The sequence below is a fragment of the Dermacentor andersoni genome, chromosome 4 (assembly GCF_023375885.2).
Source record: "Dermacentor andersoni chromosome 4, qqDerAnde1_hic_scaffold, whole genome shotgun sequence".
In the NCBI taxonomy this organism is placed as follows: domain Eukaryota; kingdom Metazoa; phylum Arthropoda; class Arachnida; order Ixodida; family Ixodidae; genus Dermacentor; species Dermacentor andersoni.
This window is the reverse complement of record NC_092817.1, coordinates 31556412-31566612: the sequence shown is the minus strand read 5'-3', so window position 1 is coordinate 31566612 and position 10201 is coordinate 31556412. Positions and strand designations below refer to the sequence as shown.

The 10201-nt window shown below is 46.1% G+C and overlaps 1 long non-coding RNA gene across 1 annotated transcript in view; it reads left to right on the top strand.

Annotated features, from left to right (window-relative positions):
• Positions 1 to 344: 344 nt before the first annotated feature.
• The window catches only part of LOC129386158 (uncharacterized), a 72721-nt gene continuing 62864 nt past the window's right edge, over positions 345 to 10201 (top strand). The window contains exon 1 of the long non-coding RNA XR_008613618.1: positions 345 to 575. This is a non-coding gene — a long non-coding RNA (uncharacterized lncRNA). The remainder of the gene's footprint in view (positions 576 to 10201) is intronic.

Sequence of the window (10201 nt, the reverse complement as noted above, 5' to 3'; positions counted from 1 at the left end):
AATCAAGGATTTCGCACCCAACTCGATGGCGCGCTCGCTCGCTCGCCCACTCACTCACTCACTCACTCACTCACTCACTCACTCACTCACTCACTCACTCACTCACTCACTCACTCACTCACTCACTCACTCATTGATTGGCTATGTATACGCAATTCTGTTGACGCGTACACAACCTCTTTCTTAGCCGCTCAGCACTATCATAAAAGCTACATATATATATATATATATATATATATATATATATATATATATATATATATATATATATATATATATGCCTATGAAGAAGAAACGCGAACGCAGCCCTGTCTGCTTACTCTTTTTCTCCGCAGGCGAGCAAGCAAAAGCGACGGCAGAAAAATACGGCGCGTCGGCATTCTCGCCAGTGTGCGCTGTCAGACTTGCTGCGCCAGCGAGGAACCATGATTGATGGCGGGGCCGCGTCGTCACGTGGACGCACAGGGATGCGCGGCGAGCATTTGTCATCGTGACGTTTATGGGCGCCGTCCCCCGCTATTGTCTTCATAAATCGCCCTCTCCCTTGCTGTGAGTCTCACGTATCCACTGCTTCGGTAAGTGATTTACGGGCAGCGAATATTCGTACGACTCAGCCCGCTCACATGAATGCCAGCTGGTGCATGTTTGCTCGGAGACGCTCTAGTTTTCACTTTGGTAGTGAAACAATTTTTTTGTTGTAAAGTTGCTGTTGGAGGTGTTAAGAGAGAGAGAACGAGAGGTATTTACGCATTTTTGACTAAGCCAATGATGTGCGGTTAGCTTTCCAGCTGAAGGGTAAGCATAGGTGCGTCTTAGAAAAGAAAGTATGGAAGAAATTAAGAAATAAGAGAGAAAAGGCTTGAGGGAGGAAGGAATCTGGCATTATAGTCTGACACAGTCACGTGATAATCACGGAAAATCAGAGCAGGAAGAATTGTGCGGCCGATTGCAGAAAATCCTGGAACATGCATCGAATTTCAGCGCACCTATTATCATTGCATGTTTCGCAGAAAGCGATTCTCAGATGTATCCTGAAGCAGCAAGCCTAAGTGATGCAAGCCTTTGTTTATAGTTGTCTTATCGGCGTACTTGGGGCTCGCCCGCACCCCATGTGGCTGGTCTGATTTAACGTGGCGTTGAGTGTATATATAGTTTTAGAACGCAAGGCGTGGTGTCGTCAGGTTTTCAAACCATGACTCATACGGCCATACCCAGTACGAATGAATAATCAAGAACTGCATAAAGGATGATCGCAGAAATTAAACTTCACTTGCAAACTACAAGCATTATTTAGAAAAGAAAAACTATAGGGTTTTACGTGCCAAAACCACTTTCTCATTATGAGGCACGCCGTAGTGAGGGACTCCGCAAATTTCGACCACCTGGGGTTCTTTAACGTGCACCTAAATCTAAGCACACGGGTGTTTTCTCATTTCGCCCTCATCGAAATCCGGCCGTCGTGGCCGGGATTCGATCCCGCGACCTCGTGCTCAGCAGCCCAACACCATAGCCACTGAGCAACCACGGCGGGTTATTATTTAGAAGCTAACTCGATATTATAATAACTGTTTTTTACATACGTACGCATTTATGTCTTCTTTTTTTTAGATGTAAAACGTTCGCGGTGCTCACTCGAGCCAAATCTTTTATCAAACGCTAAAGTTTTGCAGCGTGCGCTGTAAAACTAGTGGACACGCGCTGCAGTTTTTCGTGATACGCACTAAAATTTGCGTAGCCTACTGCATCTGTAGATCTAGTACGCTAGAAGAACTGCTTTTCCGTGTACTGATTTTCTCGATAACTAGAAATTGACGCGTTCTGCGAAGTATGGCGTTGGATTAGTTGGCTGGAATCGTTGTTAAGGTGTGGCATAAAAAGCAAGAATGGAAAAGAGAAGTTACTCGTGATTATTAAACCCGGAAGCTTAGCAATATCCCACTCACCACAGGTGATGTAATTTCACTGACATTGTAACTTCACTCAATAAAAAGAATGCCGTTGTGGATGGCTCTGGATTATTTTTTTTTTCCACCTGCGGACTCAACGCGCACCTAAAGCAGGATGCAGGCGTCTTTGCCTTCCACGCCGATGCCAATACGGTCATCGCGGCGTGGAATCGAAGCAGCCGACGTCGTGCTCAGCATCGCAACGCCATAGACGTTTGAGACACGTGCAGTGGCGCGCAAAATCTTAATGAATTGTTGACCAGTACTTGTAAACTTTATGCGCGTTGACTGTCACAATTTCTTGTGTTCGAATGATAGAGGGGCATTTGCACCGCCGTCATCGGCGCAGTCGTGCTAGCCTGCTACCCACAGAGCATGGGCGGCCCGCACTTGCATGGAGGGTATGATTGAAGGACTCCAGACATGCTCAGTGTGTATTTTACTGCAAAAAAAAATAAAGCGACGAATTCAAGTGGGTTACGGTCTCCTCAATCGGCTCTGCCGGAGCCAATGCATCGTTCTGGCTTCCGCTGCTGGCTGTGTGCGCACGCGCATCAGCGTTACTGTTGACGAGCTGTGCGCTGTACCACACCGTGATACAAACACTGTCTCGAACGGAACCAACCGTAAACGTGAATTCCAATAAAGTGCAGTTGAAAGTCCAGCGTCTGTCCATGTTTAACGCCTTTTGCTTGTGTGCGCGTCCCTTTGCGTTTCGCTGGTACCCCCTTTTTCAAGTCCAACTGTAAACGCCGAGATAAATCTTTGTCATCGTTTTCGGCGAGTGCTTACCAACACCGATGGTTTCCCGTCGGTCTCATCTCGTGCACCGTCGACGAGCGATGCCTGCAACGTCACTGGCGGCGTTCCTCGTCATAGCGGCGCAGGGTGGCGGTATCGCCTCGCCAGCGTTAAAGCTTTTAAAGCAAAAGCTTTACTGGCCGCGAATTTGCGATTTCGCTGTGGCGGTGCTCCGAGGAGGCACATGACATCACAACGCGCGCCTCACCGCAGATCTTTCTCTCTCTCTCGCTCCCTAGTCGCTACTGCGCATGCGCCACTAGTAGCACTGACACACTGTGGTTCCGCCGCTGCGCAGCGCCGCGCCTTTCTGACCACCGTTTGGTATGACGTCACACCGCGTTCCTCGAAGTTGCGCTCGCATCTGCTCGCTTCGCCAGCTGCGTCGCATGTTTGATAACATGTCGGAGGATTGAAAAGGAGAGCTCGCGTGCGCCGCAACCACAGTTGAGGCGGCGGTATGGACGGCGACAATTCTGATAAGCAGGAGGAGGCCTGGAATCGACATCGGAACGAGATGAAGAGGAAACGAATCGCCCAGGAACAGATGAACAGCGCGCCGAACGACTGGCTAAACTCCGCAACATAGCTAGGCAACCAGACTAACCTGGACTTGAAATCAATATTAACCAAGGCTAACCATGCTATGCCTTAGTTTTCGCTACGTATATCCTGGCATAGCCGAGCTAAGCGACTGCCAATTTTCCCATAGGCTTTCGGGTACAACTGTCAATCTTCTGAATGTCACATCGTCATCGCACTACACGCAAATCAAAATATCTTTTTTTTCCCACGTAGCATGGCGTATGAACCTACGGCATTGAATGTATTGAATTTTATTGCCCCCCCCCCCCAAAAAATTAAAAAAAAGTGTAGTCCTCTCATGGGACGGTTTGTATTTTGATAGATAACCTGCGTGAAAAAAAATGAAATTGAGGAGCAATGATAAATAGTTTATGCGCAATGAGCAGTGTAGAAATAAAGAAAAACAAATAAATAAACTCGCCTTGCTGATTGCCATAAAATCCATATGCACAGACAAGCCCAGGTCAATAGGTAAGTTGTGTAGCTACAGAGTCTATTTTGCTTTGCTGCCTTCTTTTTGCGCATTGACTCTTACCAGGAAACACGTTTAATTTCTCAGTGATAACCCAACGATTACTCGTAACGTTTAGTACACTCACAGTGCACGCTGCTACTTACAAAATAGCAGAACGGCGGTGATTCAGCTGTGACCCAGAGGCAATATTCGTACTTCCGCGTGTTCACCAATGTTTAAAGACAAAGAGCCCTGTCACTGGCAACCCTTTAAAGCACATCGATGCTACTTCTTCCCATCCATGCATCAACATTCAACGCGCAACAACAGTGTATGCTTTGAGCAATCATTCATAAGTAAGTCTGCGAGAACGCAAGAGTAATTTATAATGATTCGCTATTCGGTCATATATAGGGCAGGGACATGAATTGCATGAGCCATTAATGACACCAAAGTACTTCTGATTCGCTCTTTCGTGACATCCTTTTCCTCTGTCACTCTTTTATCCTTACTGCTTATTCTCTCCGTCCAATCAAAGGTAGAGTCATAGTAGAAAATATGACGCCGATAGTCAAACAATTGCAGTAAAAGCAAACGGCAGCTGAATCCAGCTACAACTGAGTCTGCATTGCTTAAGCTTGCCCGGTGAGCGCGCGCTGGCTCGCCACGGGTAAACAAATGTTCTGTGATGTCGTCATGGCAACAATAATTTGCGGTTGGTGGTTTAACGGGGAAATTGTAATTGCCCGCTTGGCATTGAGGCCAGGGCTGTTGCGGAGAGCTCGAAAAGGCACAGAGAACCAAAAGCGCTAAGCTGACATAGGAAAGAGACTTGTCTCTAATTTATTGACGAAAAGCTCTGCAGTTAATCGATGCGTATGCGCCGGCGTATCCCGCCAACTCTGTTTCCGTTTGCGTTGCACGTTGTGAATAAAAAGCCGATTTTCTGCAGGCGTATTGAGTGCGCTGCATTCTCGATTTCTTTTTTTCTTTTTCTCGTTGTTCTGTCTCTCCGGCTAATGGATATTTGAGACCGCGCTGTAATCACACAAACCCCCACACGTACGCGTACCCAAGCGTACACGTACACATACATAAACGCACACACATCCATTCAAAGTAGAGAAAATAGAGCGAAAGAAAGCATAGCTGAAATTAAGTGCTATGGATTATTTTAATCCTAGAAATTGTCAGGTAAAGGGAAACGAAACTAGACGAAAATGTATGTTTTCGCCGGTATAGGGAGCGAGCCTACATCTTCCGCATTACGCGTGCGGTGCGCCATCAATTGTGCTATCGCGGCAACCGTCCTGTCGCCCGCTTTCTTGGTTGTTCGTCTGCAACATGACCCATGGGAGTGTTAGCCAGCGCCGCTCGCGGTGGTGGCCGCAGACCTGGAACGCCCTTTCAACCACACGCATCCCGTAGTGTCTAATCTATGGAATCAGGCAGGTTTTCTCTTGCTGTTACCTTTTTTTTTCTTCACTGGAACATTAGCTCTCGAATTTCCCGGCTTCCCTTCGACTCTTCGTGTTCTTTTCACCACGTGGCCACTTTGACTGTTGCCTTTTACTGCCCGCCAATTTCTTTCTCCGAGATCGCTTGTTTTACCTTCTGCCACTATAAATTCTTCTTTTTTTTTGTTTGTTCACGGGCGATTCCTCCTTCCTCCTTTGCTCGCAAGTAGCACGTGCCAAAAATCAATATCATTTTCTGTCTTGTTTATAACTCCTTTTTTCTTCGTGCTTGTTTGGCTCTCTTTAATTGTACCTGTTTGTTATCTTCTGTCTTCATTTATTTGATTCTTTCAGTGAAATCGTTCACCGCACATACTCAATGGTCAGAACCGGGCGAAGCGGATTCCAATGTCTCGTGAAGAAAGGAAAATTTCCGCAGAGTCTGTAATCTTAGAATGTCTGAGTAAAGAAACGCGATAAAAGTGAATGCTATGGAGTAAACGAAAGAAGGAATAGTAAACGCAACGCGAAGTGATGGGAATGAAATAGGAGCTGGATGAAGCGAGACGGGAAATCACAGGCTTTCCAAATTACAACGCTGCCGAACCACACCTTTATCCCGCCAGACCCCGTCAGATATGTTATTTGAATATGAAGAACCGTCAGCAGGTGACATACTTTTCATGCTTACGCATGGGGGCGGTGTCGATGCGCTGGCTTTACAGGCACCAAGTGGAGCGACGTCTTGTTACGCCACACCATGTTTCTTGCATGTTCATGCGTCAGCTGCTTTCCTTTTATTATGTCAGCTTTTGCTGAAACTTGCACTGAAAGCAGGAATAAGAACATGTAGAAAACACATAAGTAAGTACGTTTTCTGCATGTTCATTATACGCCATAGTGCCTTGAATGATCCAGTTAACGTGCAAGTACAACGAACAGGGTTACGGCTGAGAATTAGGAGGTGCGTAATTTTAAAGTGGCGCTTCCTTTGCTCACCTTCTCGGCTTTGGAGCGGCGACTGCTGCTGCCTGTGGCTGGGTCAATCCGTATCTCGGCATATATGTATATATATATATATATATATATATATATATATATATATATATATATATATATATATATATATATATATATATATCACGATGGCTTAGATCGACCCATATATCTTTAGAAAAACAAAATACTTTGAAGATAACACACTTTATTTACCGTAATCACTTCAGTTCAATTGTAAATGCTTCAAAAAAGAACTAACGAGGTCAGCTTAAAATGTTATGACCTGTTGCGACAATTATGCATGTACAGATATTCGCAACTTAACAGCCGCGTTCGAAAAATTTTGTCGCAGAATTTGAGAAATAAAAGAGGGATCTGCTACGTGAATCTATGCGCTAACTATACACTGTTGCGTTTTTCACGTTTGGCGCAGTCACAGGTAACTGTGCAGCAGACAGCAGGTCGTTTATCAGGCACGTGCACAGGGGATAGACAGAAGAAGAAAAGAAATAAGAACTCCGCAGGCATGGCAAATGGTTCAGGATTGCAAACTTCCTCTAAGCTCAATAAAACTGTCTTTAATGTGCTTAGCATTGTTTCTTCGTTGCTTTGTTTTCATACACTTGCATGGATCAATTCAGGAAATCCGCCTCAGGATTAAAACTTTGTAAAGAAGCCTGTAGAAGGGTCACGAAGATGTTTCAATGCAATTGAGATTAACCTTGCGTAAACTGTCAATGCTTCATTAAAACCTCTCTGCTCGGCCATCGAAATTCTGCTTTATGCGATATCCTTTGTCGAGAATAATGGAATATGCAGATCACTGACACCCACAGCGCAGCACTTCACGTCAGGAAAAAGAAATCTATGGCAAGTTCTTTACTGGGAATAATCTCAAGGCATGAAAGGTTGAAGCCCTCTGGAGTTTCTTTTTCTTTCCCACTTCAAGAGTTAAGCTGAGGCCACTTGCCAAATCCACCAAAGCCTAACATTTCTATTCGGTTATTCAGAGTGTCTCTTATACATCGTAAATAACATTTCGAATTTAAAATTTCAATTTGGCACCGTATACTTAGATAAATATAAGCTGGGAGGTTTTATATTAAAAGCGAACTATGCGACATATATAAAAACACAAACGTCTTACGGCCGCTGTTATGATCATTTAAATATTGTGAGCGCTTATAGCGCGCCTCATCGTTTTCATCTGTATTGGTTAAAACACGTTGGCGGGCTAGTTGGTTAGAATCCATGGTAGTGTGTATAAGCGCGACTGGACGAGGACGAAGAAAGAAACAGATACACAGACACAGTGCTTCTGTGTATCTGTTTCTTTCTTCGTCCTCGTCCAGTTGCGCTTATACACACTACCATGGTTTCATCTGTATGTAATCATCATGAACCCAGACCGTCTTCTTCTCGGCGGGTACTATCTGGGGCATTGCCTAATAAAAGCGTTCGGTCTGCTCCCGTCCTTTAAGGTGGTGGAGGTTTTCCTCGATCCCAGTGCTGTACCAGCTTCCCATCCTCTCTGCAGCTGCGCTCAGGCCGCAGGTTACGCCCGCCTACGAGCGAAATGCTGGACTCCAGCGGCTCTACTTCTATTAAGCCTTAAGTTCCAGCGATTCCAAGCGAGCCACTTTGGAGTGTCAGTAGCGGTCAGCGTGAACCCCAGGTCTTCGTAGGACTCCGTGGTGATGATAATTAGGACTGGATCAACAACAACAGAGTCAGCGACTATAATAAGTGGGACGACCATCAAAACTTAGTAAACGTCGCATTTTACCTCACCCACTTCGCAAAAACACGGTTCCTCAACCACGAACAGGAAATCGTCAATTGGACCGCATTTATATACGCAGAAGATCCGAATATAGCACTAGTGCTAGCAGATCTGATACCGCCAAAAAGAACCTCGCCGGCCGCCTGCGAACAAGCAGGCGGGTCGTACACTTCGTACATTGAAGACGTCTTGGCGCTTTGCAGACGTTCCAGTAGCAAAATGACGGAAGCAGACCGCATTCGACACATTTTAAAGGGAATCAGCGACGTCGCATTAGCCCCTGGTGGTTGAAAATCTCACTTCAGTTAGTGACATCACCACTGCATGCCAGCGATTTGACGGGCTTCTACTCCATTCGGTTACCGCGTCCCTACGACATTGCGCATCTTCCCGCTGGAGCTGATCTACCTGATCTACGGGTTCTGATGCGCACCATCATGCGTGAAGAGCTTCACAGTCAAGATGAGACGTTCCCGCCTGTAGTCTCTCCTTATGAGCTTCTTCAGGACTCCGTCAGATCATCAGGGAAGAAGTAGCGTCACTTTCACGTGCACGAGATACGCTCTGTCCACCAGTATCTTATCCGGTTAACCTCCCTCCCCTTCCCATCCTGTTTATTACATATCTCTCTTGCTCTCTGTCCACCAGCCCGTCCCATCCCCACGTACGTTGATGTCGCCTAAAAATAAAAGTGAGCTGCTTTATGATTTGAGCTTCCTTTAACTTTGCTCAGAAAGTATATCAGAAAGAACAGACGCTGCCTAGAAACGGAAAAACTGTTTTCAAAGAACTGTGTGTAAAAGCGGAAAAACAATTCTCCTAATTTGCCTGCACATTTGCCTTCTCCTGCAGACATCACTATAAAAAGTTGCTATGACCGCCTCTTAAAGCTAGCATGCTTGCGTTATATCGAACTGTGAAGGCAGAAGCGTTGTTGAGTCTATTAAGCCGCTAGCCAGCTGTAAACATTATCGCTGAAGAAACGTCAATTTTGTATTTATTAAAGAAAAGTGCTATCAAAATGAAAGTCGTCACTTCTGCACAAAATCAATCGCATGTTTCTAGACATTCGCCAAAGAATATATGGACTACTTTCGGTTCTCTTAAAAGATTTCAGCCACCCGTGACTATCAAGATTGACCAGGTTCAACGACATCACCAACCATTACAAGATGCAAAGATGCACTTATCCACCACCCCATCCACAACTCACTAGATCGCAAGATTTACAGTGGCGACACCTACAAAGCAAATCTTACAAGAGCCCGATACTAATGCACGCTATTTATCCAGACATATACACAACAGATAGATGCAAAGTGTGTGGCACCAGAGCCACGCTACAACACACGCTATGGGATTGCCAGGCACTAATACAGGACAATGCAAGCGCAGCCTCCATCGACAGCCGCCGCGCGCAATGGCAAGCCGCGCTGCTCAGCTCGGACCTGGAAGACCAACTCTGGGCAGTCCAGCGGGCCAAGGAAGCCGCCGAGAGGCAAGAACTCTTGGCCGTAATCTCGGAGGGTGCCCAAGCCCACTAACTCGCCGTACGCGAATCATTCTGATTCGAAATAAAGTTTTCTCACTCACTCACTCACTCACTCACTCACTCACTCACTCACTCACTCACTCACTCACTCACTCACTCACTCACTCACTCACTCACTCACTCACTCACTCACTCACTCACTCACTCACTCACTCACTCACTCGTGACTATCGACACCTCTGGACTGCATATCTCCGGTTTAGAGAAGGGTCGGTTGCTTTGTGATGCGGAGTCTTGTGGAAACCAGAGATATGGCGCAGTAGCTCATTAGCATCGTCTCGGCTCATCACGTTCGACCTACACTCATTATCACGTCCATACTGCGTCCGTCGTGATTGTGCATTGCCTAGAACACCTAAAGCGGGCACTTACGTCATTTTCTAATACGAGGCATTCAAACTTCTGCGGATAAGCGGTTGCGGTACAGACGATCAAGTTCCCACAGAAAGCAAAGGCTACTGCAACTGTTCACCAGGCGATAAGTTTGACCGCTGTGGCGCAAACTCCAATAGCGTCATGCGAACCTTTGTGCAAACAGTGATGGCGGAGAAGTTCGACCTGATGGCCTGAAGGCTAGGGTTCGTAATAACTCACGAAGATTATCGGAGCTCTGCCAACGCGATT